The sequence below is a fragment of the Eucalyptus grandis genome, chromosome 4 (genome assembly GCF_016545825.1).
Source record: "Eucalyptus grandis isolate ANBG69807.140 chromosome 4, ASM1654582v1, whole genome shotgun sequence".
NCBI lineage: Eukaryota > Viridiplantae > Streptophyta > Magnoliopsida > Myrtales > Myrtaceae > Eucalyptus > Eucalyptus grandis.
In genome coordinates, this window is record NC_052615.1 from 3049004 (window position 1) to 3062209 (window position 13206).

General features: G+C 36.9%; 1 pseudogene; it reads right to left on the minus strand.

Moving 5' to 3' along the window:
- LOC120286436 overlaps nt 1-13206 on the minus strand; it is an 81239-nt pseudogene that overhangs the window by 6549 nt on the left and 61484 nt on the right.

The window sequence follows — 13206 nt, forward strand, 5'->3', positions numbered from 1 at the left end:
TTTCTTTCTTTTTTTTTTTTCTTTTCCGAGACTCTCTATCTCTCTTAATCTCTTCTTCTTCTTTTTCACTCGTCTGTATGTCTCTCTGCGGGCCTTTTCATAGATTTTTTCTTAACTCCTCTGGCCTCCTCCCCATGAAATTTTTCTCTTTTTTTTTGGCTCCCTGACGAGAGTCCCTTGCTTTTTTTAATCTCCTCCTTTCTCTCCACTCGTGTGTCTCTCTACGGACTCTCTTCTCACAAACCTCTCCAGTGAATTTTCCTTCTCCCCCCCTTTTTCTTGCGTATCTTCTCACGTCTTCCCCATTTTGTGCATGCATGTGCATGCATTAATGAGGGAGAGAAAAAGTAGACGCTCATGGATTCTTTTTTCTTTGCTTCATGCTTGTGGCTACTTGTCCCTCCCTTCTATAGGATTGCTGCAAATTTTGACTTTTCTTGCTTGTTATGGCTTCTTTCTTCAGCAAATTTCTCGCTGCTTCACCAAGACTGATAACCCACACTTGATAGAGCATAATATATAATATATCATGGGCTCATTTTGCTTTGCCGAATTTGTGCATGCATGTGCATGCATTAATGAGGGGGAAACAACAGACGTGCAAGAACTTCCTTCCTATTTTTTTTTTCACTCTTTTGCGTGATCAGACTAGCGGAGAAAGACCATCCTTTTCGCGCATGTAATCGACCGCAAGCCCCTGCTTCTTGTTGCCTTTTAGTACCGATGCAAATGCGACTACATGAAATGCAATTTTACTATTTTTTTTCTTAGGGGTTAAAGATTAATCCCTAAATTTTTATGCAATTAATTACTAAATGATTAGGCAAAATTTAGGTGTCAACAAGAACATTTTGAGAATGAATGTCATATGGTTTGGAGACCTGTTAAGAAGGAATGGGCAAAGACTGTATATTGCACTAACTCTCCTGGACCCAAGAAAATGTGGGTACCAAAAAAGGCTTGAGTTTCTTTTTTAATTGCAGGTTACTGTCAAGAAAAATGTTAAAGGGTATTTGAATAGTGGTTGTTCGAGACACATGACTGGAGATTCAAGTTGTTTTATAAAACTTGTGCAAATAAATGGTGGAAAAGTCTCTTTTGGTGGAAACAGCAAAGGAAGAATTGTTGGGTGTGGAACTGTAAAGATTGGAAGTCTCACAATCAACAATGTCTCCTTGGTGGAATGACTAAATTACAATCTACTCAGCATTAGCCAATTGTGTGACACTAGATTCAAAATCAATTTCCAAGAAAGAATATGTTCGAGAACTAGTAAAGATCTTTTTCAATCTTTTACTAGACGAAGACATGGGAACATTTATTTTCTGGATATAAAACTAGAAAGATCTCAATGTCTAATATCAATTCAAGATGAAGCGAATCTTATCAATTCAAGATGAAGCGAATCTTTGGCATCGAAAACTTGGCCATGTCAACATGAAGCAAATTGCTAAGATTTCATCAAATAAGCTTGTTCGTGGACTGCCTAACCTGAAGTATAAAAAATCTGACTTATGCACACCATGTGTGTTGGGAAAACAGGTTATAAGTTCTTTTAAACCAATAAATCAAATTTCTACTACTCGTGTTTTGCAACTTCTGCATATGGATCTCTTTGAACCAATCAGAACTCAAAGCATTGGTGGAAAGAGATATTGCCTAGTAATTGTGAATGCTTATTCTCGATTTACTTGGGTTTACTTTCTGGCAAATAAGTCTGAAACATTTTCTCACTTTTCAAAGTTTGCCAAGAAAGTTCAGAATGAGAAAGGATATGCTATTTCAAGCATACGGACAGACCATGAAGGTGAGTTTGAAAATCAAGACTTTGCCAAATTCTATGATGAATCTAGTTTTCAGCATGTTTTCTCCTCTCCATACACTCCAGAACATAATGGAGTTGTGGAAAGAAAGAATAGATCTTTGCAAGAAATGGCAAGAACTATTTTAATTGAAAGTAATATTTCTTCTCATTTTTGGGCTGAAGTAGTTTCTACAACTTGTTATATTATTAACAGAGTATTCTTAAGAACTATTTTGGAGAAAACTCTCTATGAGTTATTCAAAGGAAAGAAGCCAATTGTTTATTATTTTCATGTGTTTGGTTACAAATGTTTTGTCTTGAAAAATGCAAACGATCGAACTGGTAAGTTTGAAGAGAAATCAGACGAATGAATTTTCCTTGGCTACTCAACTTCAAGCAAAGCCTACAGAGTATTCAACAAAAAGACTCAGTCTGTGGAAGAATCTATGAACGTTAAATTCCAAGACTCTTTGCAGAATCAATTGATTCAAACTCAACCTGAAGAATCTGAACCTGCTCCAGACTTTACAAAGTCTACCTCCCCTGAAGTGGCTCAGGCTTCTGAAGAACAAACAACGAACGGAAGTTGAAGAATCAACTAAAGTAGAAGATCAGTAAACTGTCAGATCGACTAGTAACTGGAAACACAAGTCTAGTCATCCCAAAGAACTCATCATCGGTGACATTGATGAAGAGATTCGCACCAGATCCAAAAAGCAAGAAGAGTGTAGCGCCATTGCACTTATTTCTGAAATAGAACCCAAAAGTATAGAAGAAGCTTTAGCTGACGAAAGCTGAATTGAAGTTATGCAAGAAGAACTCAGACAGTTCAACATTAACCAAAAGGTAAAATCCATTATTGGAGCTAAATGGGTTTTCAGGAACAAGATGGACGAAAAAGGAAAGGTGGTCAGAAACAAAGCAAGACTCGTGGCCAAAAGATATACGCAAGAAGAAGGGATAGACTATGATGAGACTTACACACTAGTAGCAAGGTTAGAAGCAATTAGATTATTGCTTGCTTTTGCCTATTATAAAATTTTCAGATTATTCCAAATGGATGTCAAAAGTGCATTCTTAAATGGATTTATCCAAGAAGAAGTCTATGTGAAACAACCTCCTGGATTTGAAGACCCAAAGAGATCGGACTCGGTATTCAAACCGAAAAAGACTTTATATGGATTAAAACAAGCACCTCGAGCATGGTATGACAGGTTAAGTAAGTTTTTAATTCAAAATGGTTTTGTCAAAGGAAAAGTGGATACTACATTGTTTATTAAAAGAGAAGGTAAAAACTTTTTACTTGTTCAAATCTATGTTGATGATATCATATTTGGATCACCTAACGAAAACCTGTGCAAGAAGTTTTCTAAGTCTATGCAGGATGAATTTGAGATGAGCATGATGGGTGAGCTATCTTTCTTTCTCGGATTACAAGTGAAACAATTGAAGGAAGGAATTTTCATTCATCAAGAAAAATATGCAAAAGATCTCGTTAAAAAGTTCGGATTAGAGAATTGCAAAAAGACTGAGATACCAATGTCAAGTTCTTCGAAGCTAGACAAAGACGAATGAGGAAAGAAAGTGGACTAGAAGCTTTACGGGAGTATTATCGATTCACTTCTTTATCTTACTGCTTCTAGACCTGACATTTTGTTTAGTGTTTGCATTTGTGCTAGATTTCAATCAAATCCCAAAGAATCTCATCTAAGTGCTGCAAAACACATCATCAAATACGTTGCAACTACTTCAAAGTTAGGTCTGTGGTCTCCTAAAGAAATAGACTTTACTCTCCTTGGATATTCAGACGCAGATTTAGTGGGTTGCAAAGCTGATAGAAAGAGTACTTCCGATACTTGTCAATTGCTAGGAAATAGGATAGTATCTTGGTTCTCAATGAAGCAAAGTATCGTAACTCTTTCAACAACAAAAGCAGAGTATGTGGCTCTTGGGAGTTGCTGTTCTCAAATCTTATGGATAAAACAATAACTGAGAGACTTTGTAATCGAAGACTCATGCACCGAGATCAAATATGACAACACCAGCGCAATTAATCTCACAAAGAATCCAATTCTTCATTCAAGAGCAAAGCACATAGAGATTCGACATCACTTTATTAGAGATCATGTTCAAAATGGAGAAGTTATGATTCATTTCATTGATTCAAAGAATCAACTGGCAAACATATTTACAAAACCACTGGAGAAAAACCTATTTGAGTCTATTCGCACCAGATTGAATATCACATCTTTTATCCAGTAAAGTCTGAAGGTGCTCATACTCAGAGGTAAAGTCTGAAGGTGTTTAGACTCAGAAGACCAAGAGTTACGACTATAAGTTATTTCGGTACTAGTAATTTAATTTTTGGTTAAAGACTTGAAAATGTACAGTTTCTTTATAATCACTAATTGATAGAAATTATCTTTCCAAGTTTTTGAATTTATAGCATTTATTCATTTTCAAAAAGGCAGTTATTCAATCGCTAATTGATAGAAATCAAGAAACTCACATTCATAGATTGCATTTCATGAAGCGCTGCCGGAGTGTCCATCTCCCTCTTGGAATCTAAAGTTTCATTTCCAAGTACTTGATGCACTAATGCATCTCTTCAGTCTCCCTTTTTCTTTTCTTACCCTCCACCGCCTGCCCAGACCCAAATGAAGAGGCCCGAGTCACACACTTCCCAAAGAAAATGTACGGTTTCTTTATACATATTGATATTGGTGAGGGACTTGTAGATTCAATTAATCTAAATAGGCAAAAAAGTCACTTATCCGGATAAGTAAAGGAAGGCATTCCCTAACTTTCATTAAATAGAAAAGAATCGACCACGATTAAATTTTGCGAATTACCTTGCCCAATATACCCAAATATTATAAAATTCGTGCATGATTAGAAATTAATAATTTTAGTTATTCTCAATCAATTGTTCCATTCTTTTACTTTATTATTATCATGGATGAAACTGAACGAGCAAATTTGGCAAGTTCCTTTTTCTCTTAAGTACACCAGTAATTTTCATGATTTCATTGTAAAAAAAAAAAAAAACTTAAATTCTTCTACACTAGAATTTTGAAGTATGGAATCATGATTCATTTAAGCATATCTTTTATGGCATCAATCAATTCATGATGGCACCATAAATTAATTATCATATTAATACTAACACCATGAGAAAATTACACCACCTTAGTTAGCTAAGAGCCCACGGCCACATAAATCATGTATCAAAGTTACATACCCCATGTATCAATTAGGGTCTAGGTGTATTCTTTTGGTTTACACCGTGTACATGCATCAATCCTATAACATCCATCTAAAAATCACAAGCAAAAGAATTATGGATTCATGCCCTAAGTCCAAAGACATTGATTCTCAATCAATCAATCCATAAAAGTCTCTTAATAGTCTATACCATATGTTCGAGACTCCCAAGATTCTCCATTTCAAACTCCATCGCCCATCTATTTTGGGGTCTAGAGATCTCTCCCATGTTATTCCTTTTGATAATAATGTCGTCCATATAAATTATTAAAGCCATTACCTTTCCCCGTCGTTTTTTCAAGAATAGAGTATGATCTAAATTACTCTAGTAAAAACCGTACTTCTTCATAACCAAGCTGAATTATCCAAACCATGTGCAGGGTGATTGTTTTAGACCATACAATGTTGCAACTTAAACACAACCCCTATTTTTTTAGAAAACAGTGTACCTTAGTGGAATATCCATATAAATCTCATCCTCAAGGTCGCCATAAAAAAAAAGGCAAGCTGGTATAATGGCCAGTCTAAATTTGCAGCCAGAGACAATAAGACCCTGATAGTGATCAATTTCACCATTGGTAAAAAAAAGTCTTTTGATAGTCTATGTCATATGTTTGTGTATATCCCTTTGCCACAAGTCTCGCCTTACATCTTTCAATAGATCTGTCTACCTTATGTTTAATGGAGAAAGCCCATTTGCACCTAATCGTCTATTTTCTATCCAGCAATGGAACAAGATTCCTTGTTTTATTTTTCTTTAGCACCTCCATTTCTTCTTTTATCAATTACATCCACTTCGGATCTACTAAGGCTTCTTGTATTCCATTGGCAACATGGACTGAAGACATGTTGTATTCAAATGCCTAGAGAGGTTTTGATAACTCCAAGCTAATACATGAGTTGCAATATGATATTTTGATCTCCTTTCCTCAAAATCCGATGAGTACTAATTTGGGGACTTTCCACGATTCTGCCTGAAATGTAAGTAGTAACTGACAGAGGTACTCAAGTCATCAAGAGAAGGTGTAGTAGGAGAGCTTACCTCAAGATTATTCTTAGGAGACGGGTCGTTGCGTACTGAAGAGTGAGGAGTTCAACAATCTATGTGGTACCATCATTGTCAATTCTTACTATTTAACTAGCTTCTCACTCAATATAAATCCTATCCTCCTCACTAACCATTGCTTCACTTTTTTCACTCACTTGATTGTTAGGTTGTCTAGTTTCAGTTTGTACTAGAGTGTCTTTGGATACAACGCAATCCCACCAATTCTGTCTTTCAACTAGTATCTCCCCCCAAAAGGAAGAATTGGATGCTGATAATGATTAAAAAAAAAAAAAAAAAACTTTTAGATTCCATGAAGGTTATGTCCATGGTGACATGGGTACGCTTGGTGGCAAGATTGAAATATCGATATCCCATTTTTTGTCTGCCATACCCTAAAAAAAAAAAAAATAGTGAACCAAACAAAGGTCAAGCTTAGTACGTTGATTTTTATGGAGATGAACAAAAGCAACACATCCCAAAACTTGGGGAGGAATCAGCAAAATAGATGGAAGAGTGACATGGTTGGAAAGGACTTATAATAGAGTCTTGAAATTCAACACCTTTGAAGGCATCTGGTTCAATAGACATATTGTTGTGACCACAGCATTGTCCCAGTATCTATTCAATATATGTGAACCAATCAATAATGCATGAGTAGTTTCCAAGATATGTTTGTTTTTCTATTCAACAACTCCATTCTATTGTGGTGTTTGAGTATAAGAGTTTTCATAAAGAAGTTCACGATTCTCAAAATAATTTTGAAATTCCCTATCAACATACTTTCCACCATCGTCAAAACAAAGAATTTGACTTTTAGCTAAAAATCAAGTCTAAATCATAGCATGAAAAGTTCAAAACATTCGCAACACATCAACTTTGTGCTTCAGCAAGTATAACCAAGTCATTTGAGTACAATCGTTAACAAATGTCACAAACCAAAGAATTTTGAAAACAACAGTAATTGGAGAGGGTCCCCAAACATTAGAATGAATTAACACAAAGTGAATATCACTTTTATGCAGGCTTATTGCGAAAGGTACACTATGACTTTTCGCCAAAATGCAAATTTCACATTTAAAAGCTAATTCCTGTAAGTTGGAAAATAGATTAAGAAATAGATACTTCATATAACTGATGACATATGTCCCAATAAACAATGCCATAGCTAAATCTATCTTCCCTTGATATTAGTTGAGTATTGCACATTGTTTGCTTTACTAGGACTAAAATCATCCATGTAGTATAATCCTTCTCTTGATACCACGCCCATTCATTTCCTTTGTGAGAATATCCTGCAAAGGATAAAAAGTAGGATAGACTAAAACAACACAATTTAGCTCTTCAGTGGCTTGGCCTATAAACATCGATTTATTCGAGAGAGATGGAACCAACAAAGTATTGGATGAAGAGAAAAAGGGTGAGAGAGCAACAGTCCTAGCTCCTGTAACAAGGTGTATGACCCTATTAGCATTGGCAACACTACCTTGTCTTGGTTAGTAATCTTGACGAATTCATTTGAACTGAATGTCATGTGATTAGTTGCTCTCGAGTCCACAATCCATCCACTGTAATTATCTTGATTATAGATAACCCATGCATAATCACAATTACCTTGCTTATTGAGAGTTGAATTACTTGATGATTCCACTTGTGGAATTAAAGATAGGTGAGGTTTTGCATTTACCAAAGAAGCTCATCCCAACCCACTATTAGACTCTTTTCATGCCTTGAGTTCTTTCCACCATTCTAGGTACCAATGTAACTTAAATCAGGTTTCATGAGTATGCTTCATGTTTCCATAATGTGTAAAGCCTCCTTCCAATTGTGCCTTGGCCTTTGAGGTTATATTCATCTTTTCACCTCTCGGAGAGGAAGAACCGGCTTTGAAAATCTAGAGTGTCAGTGGTCGCTGAGGTTCTGTCTAGACTCTTTTCGAGGCCATGGAACTGGCATGTGTAAATTTCATGCTTGCTATCATAACTACTTGTCTTGCATCCTCCCTTCAGACATGAGCATGGGCTTGTTCAACCATAGGGAAAGGTAGAATTTGAAGCATATTAGCCCGTATCTTATCTAGATGATCATCCAACCCATCCAAGAAAAATATATAATCTATCTTCCTGTATAGCCAAGTGGGACATTCCATTGGGATAAGGTGACATAAGTCAATTTCTCTCCATAAATCTTGAAGACCATTATAATGTGTATCAATTGACCCTTCAGCTTGTGTCATTCTTGTCACATGTCTTTTCAAATTATACACTTGAGAGGAGTCAGTTCCATCAAACAAAGTTGTAGAAATCGAATAACATGCCATTTTTGTGATTGGAAAACGAATAAAATTGGGAACCAAACACCTGAAGTGTCACAACTTGGCACGGAGGGATACTTAAATGCTAAAAGTTACGAAAGTAATATTTAAGTGCCACTTTTTTTTTTTTTTTTTTTTTTTTTTTTTTTTTGAAAAATGGGACACTTGAGTGCCAAGTCGGATGAAGGCGACCGAAAATTCTACGTGTTAATTTTTTAATAATATAATTTGCCTACGTGGCATGCCAAAGAGCTGAGTTGGCGATAAAGAACCAAAACGATGTCGTTTTGTCTTTTTTAAATTTTAATATAAATATTAATTAAATTGAAATATTCATACTCATGAAAATAAAATAAAAAATTAAACAAAAGGAGGAGGAGGCGAAGGCGAGGTTGAGCCCTTGTCGCGCTGCCTCCCCAATGTTGCTAGAAAAGGCTGGTGACGGTGGGGGACTAGGGGCCAGCGACCTCGGCCGACCGAGTGGTGAGGGCCCCGCCGGCCGCCGCATTTGGGGTGAGGTGGCGGCCCTCCCGTGTGGGGAGGAGGCGACGAAGGCTTAGCCCTCAGTCACCTACAATGTTCATCTTCTTCCTCTCTTTTTTTAATAAATATATAAATAAATTTAGTTTTAAATTTAATTTAATTAATATTTATATTAATTATTTAAATATATCAGCAAAACGACGTCATTTTCACACTTGTGTAATCACGTCAGCATGTAAAATGATGTCGTTTTATATCATTTCGCCGAGAAATTGCCACATCAACATTTTGATCGGAATTTATCGCCGTTGACACTTAACTAATCCATTTTGCTTCTATTTTGGCACTTAGGTATCCTCTCATGCCAATTTTTTACACTTCAGGTGTTCTTTTACCGAATAAATTTTTTTATCAGGGTTGGATCCACGGAATTAATCAACATCCCTTCATAATTGCATTTTTAGTTCTCCATCTCCTAAAGGTTGGATCCGTCGGTTGAGGTTGTGGAAAGTCCTCATTGATATATCCCAATTTGTCTTTATCAGAGATATACAACTCAACAACTTGGGACCATAAGGCATAGTTGGTGCCGTCCAACTTAATGCCAATATGTGTAACGGAAGAATCGTTGCTTAACACCTAGATTGAGTTTAATTTTGGGTCAAGACTTGTGTTATTCGAGTCATTAAATCCTTAAGGATGGCAGTTGTAGAAGGACTCTCGCCTTGTTGTTGGTGCACCACTAAATCAATTGTTTTTTATATAGTTTTTTATTAGGTTTGGTTCCTCCCTATTCTAATTTTTGTGTCGAGGTTTGATCATAGCAAAAAACCTTAGGATCTCTACTTCAATTCCATGATGAATATAGATGTTTTTCTCTCTTCAATATCTTTTCTAAATGAGTACAAAATATATATCATTGTACAGAGAAAAAAAAAACTATTCTAGGCTATGCACTATCTTAGGTTAAGAATCTGGTTGATTTTCAAAATAAATATATTTTACAATATAAACTTAGCATCTAATCAGCCCTAAATTTTTCCAATCAATCAAAATTGACAACTCACGCCAATCAGATTTTGTATGTCCTTAGGCTTTGTTGTCGATTAAATACTAGCAAAGTTTATGTATTTTCAGTTCCGTTTGAAGTGAAATTATCAATTTTCTTGTGTTCCTATAATATTTCCTGTTCGGAATCATCATAAAATCTGTCTCCTCTTGTAAAAAACTTAATAACAACTTCCGGTGAAATGTATTTTATTGTGGAAGGAATTTCTGCGTTATAAGTTTGCACCACATATGATAATACTAATTTTCATCATCAAATATGCTTGACTTACATGTTTTTTACGTGCCAATAAATTATTAGAGATTATTCTATGGTTTGATGGAATTATGTAATTATTATTGACACCTAAATTTCGGAGGCCCATTGGCAAATTAGGGATTGACTCGCCCTATCAAAAGAATTTTCATTAGATTACACAGCATGTAGGCATTAGGATAATCTACATCAATATTGCTAAATTTTACTAATTTTTTAATAAAAAATAATAAAAGAATAACAAAACAACAAATAATAATTAAAAATTTAATTAATAAAAATGAGCCGGCCCGACCCGGCCTACTCCCCCTCTCCTTTTCTTCCTTCTCGTCCGAGCCAGGCCCATTCTCCTTATTTCTTCCTCGGCCTGGCCCTTCCTTCCTCCCCTCCCGCCATTCACGCGTGCGACCGGGGACGGCGAAAGTGACCGCTGGTTAAAAGGGAAGAACGGGTGGCGAAGTGACGAGTCAAGTTGTAAATTCGGGGAGGAGCTCAATGCCGCATTTCTGTCCAGGGTAGAGGATAGACCGGTGGCAGAGTAGAGAGCAAGGGGAGGACCGGCCGGTGCGGCGCATGGGAGACCAAAGGGCAAAGGGCCTCCACCTTGGAAAGTTCAGCAAGCCGAACTGTGGAGGAGTACCATAAAAGAGGAAGAGAGAGAGAGAGAGAGAGAGTATTGGACGCACGACCAAGAGAAAAACGAGGAGGCCAAGAGAAGAAGACAAAAAGGTTCGTTCCCAGCTGAGCGTCGTTCGGCCACCCTCGACGCAAACCGGCGCCCCCTAGTCAACACTACCGAGCCCGCGGATTTCCCCTTCCTCATGGCGTTCGATTTTTGGCAAGTGGATCTGTCGGTTCGATCCGCCGTCTTCCTGGGGTTCCCGGCTTGGCAACACAGGGACAGCCGGCTATAGCTCAATGTCTTCTTCTCGATCTGTGCACACCACGTGTTCGAGGGAATGCTCGAACCAAAACTGGTCGCTTTACCGGTCTCGGATTTCGAATTGTTCCAAGGATCCATAGATGCGCTTTGTCCTGTACAACATTTTTTTACTGATGGTTGAATACACTTCTTTAGCCAGGTTTTATATCTACAAAGTTTGAACAGCCCTGGATTTTCGACGTCGTTTTGCCTCTTGCTCAGACATTTCTTTAGCCGGATTCGGAAGTCGTTTCCCGATTTTGTTTGGGGGGTCTCGCTGTCTCGGTCATGACCGCTTGATGGCAGAATCTGTATCATGCGATATACTGATGTGTTAGTCTAATGATGAGCCTTGATTTGTTGAAGTCCTCGTGCGGTCGTCTTGCATTTTGGTGCGTTCTGTCTGGGTTTGTCATGGGGTAGTGGAAACGCAAGGAGACATTGAAGGGCTTAGGGAAATAGAGAAGAAAACGGAAAAATAGGAAGTGGGCTTGAGCTTAGTGTTGGTAACTTTGGGTTGGGCTTAGGTTAATTGAATTTGGACTCGGTTCAGGTCGTGAACAGATTGGGCTTGAATCATTGAGACCGCTTCTTTCAGTCCAATTGGTATTACTAGCCTAGGCCTGCCGGGCCCAGGTCAGATCCACATTCGGACTGGGCCTAGTTCGAGTCCCTATTTTCCTGATCAAAACTTAATTTAGAAAAAGATTTAAAAATTCCGAAATTTATTATTATTATTATTATTATTATTATTATTGATACCAGGAACCCCGCATGGTCGGTAGCCGGTGGGTAAACCCTGGCAACGCTAGCGAAGGACCCACCACTCCGACGACGCGCTTAAAATCCCAGCGGGATTCAACCCCCTCCACTTTCGTTAGTCTCATTGGAAAGCCTTATCCAACTAGGCCACCGCAGGCGGTGTAAAAAAAAAAAAATATATATATATATTATTTTTAAAGTTAGGAAAAAGCTTAAAAATTAATTTTTGAATAGTTTTCTCTTAAAAATTGGGAAAGTGCTCAAAAAAATGTTAGGCTCAAAATTGAATAAGCCCTCAAAGCTTTACAATAGGGATTGAATATTCATGGAAACAAATGTTGGCTTGTTGATTGCACATTTCCATTGTTCCGATTGTTTCATTTTGATACATGGATTGTTGTTTCCTTAGCCTTGTTAGGAATTCAATCTTAGAACTCATGAATGGTATAAAATGCATGGCACTAGTTGATTAATTAGGGTAATCAAGTCCCTCAACCCTAAATTCTTCTGTATGTAGCAGTAAAATCATTCTCCCATTACTTTACATGGATATCTAATCGACCCACTATAAATTAATTAATGACAACTCTTAGATAAAAATAATTTTTCATGTTAGTTGCAAATTGGTATAAGCTTGGAAAGCTCGAATTAAGTCTATACTTAATAATTTATTCGCCAAATCTTAGGTAGGTTACCCGAGGTTAAGTCTCCACAATTATTAGATTAGAACTTTTGCACACTGTATTATTAAGTCTATAATTTATTTATTTTGGACTAGGCCTTTAAGTCTTTTTTTGTTTTTATTTGTATTGGCCCATCCATTTAAAATAATGACGAAAGCCCTGTAACATGGCTTTAAGTTGCACTCAATTGCCATTCTAGCACCACAAGTGCCATTAGATGTGGTTGTCAAACACCTAAAATAATATGCAAAAAAAAAAAATCTATCTTTTGAAAAATTCAAAGATGCATTACTCCAAGGTAAACTACAAGAAAACTACCACAAAAAGCATCCAACTAAAACACACCTAGGATCTCTTCGCGTTTGACTAGAATTTTAGCCTTAGCACGGACCAACAAAATCTGGTGATTACTTTAATATTTCTCCAATAATTCCGTAATTTTTTTTTCAATCTCTTGTTGAGAGATGCTTTCTTGAAATACTCCGGAGAAAACAAATGCCAAGTTCAAATCACCCTTAAAAACTAATTAAAAGTACAAATTTTGTCTTTTTGTTAATTTTATTCATGATTATTTGGTAGAACAAAATTGCGACTGGTTCTTTACG